Raw genomic sequence first — 787 nt, forward strand, 5'->3', positions numbered from 1 at the left:
AATATTCAGACCTTTTGGGAACAATCAGACAATGGCCACACTAATTCCTGAATGCCCACAATGCTTCTGAACTGCACTAGAGTGTGGGCTTTACGGAAATGTATGAATCAGTGTCCAGTCAGGAAAACAGAGACCACCCTACATATTTCAAGCAGAGAGGAATTTAATGAAGGGATTTGGTCGCAAGGATACTAGAAATGCTGTAGAGTGAGGGAGAGAGATGGCGTCTTTCCAGAGCCCAGGAAATTGATACTGCTCTTGGGCTGAAGCCTACAACCCCACACTCACTCCTCACAATGCTGGAGGACCCACTGCTGCCACAGCTAAGGTACCTCCTGAAGCAGAAAGGTTTCTCCCTTCTTCCCACCTTTAAAGATAACCAAATGCCTCCCATTGGCAGAACCTAACTGGGACCCAGCTATCGATGCAGTCTAGGAAATGTAGTTTGCAGGCTTCTGGGCCTCAGTCCAGGGAAGATCACAGAGGGACAGGTGAGAGGCTCCGTACCAAGGGACAATATGAAGCATAGAGAGGTAATGAATGGAGTTTTGACCAAAGTCCACTCAAAGATAAATGTGGCCCCCAAATCCATCTGCTAGTTTTTCCTCATTTGTATAATTAGAATAAATACCTTAAACTACTAGCAGAATCCTACACCAGCTCCCAGGCCATAGGTCAGCAGCTTTTAGGATAGGAAAAACAAACTACAAGTCATTGAAGTGCCTCATTCCCATTAAAACATAAATTAAAATAAAAGATCCTGAGAGCATCACAGAGATTAATGCCA

This window comes from Halichoerus grypus, chromosome 5, assembly GCF_964656455.1.
Source record: "Halichoerus grypus chromosome 5, mHalGry1.hap1.1, whole genome shotgun sequence".
Lineage (NCBI taxonomy): Eukaryota > Metazoa > Chordata > Mammalia > Carnivora > Phocidae > Halichoerus > Halichoerus grypus.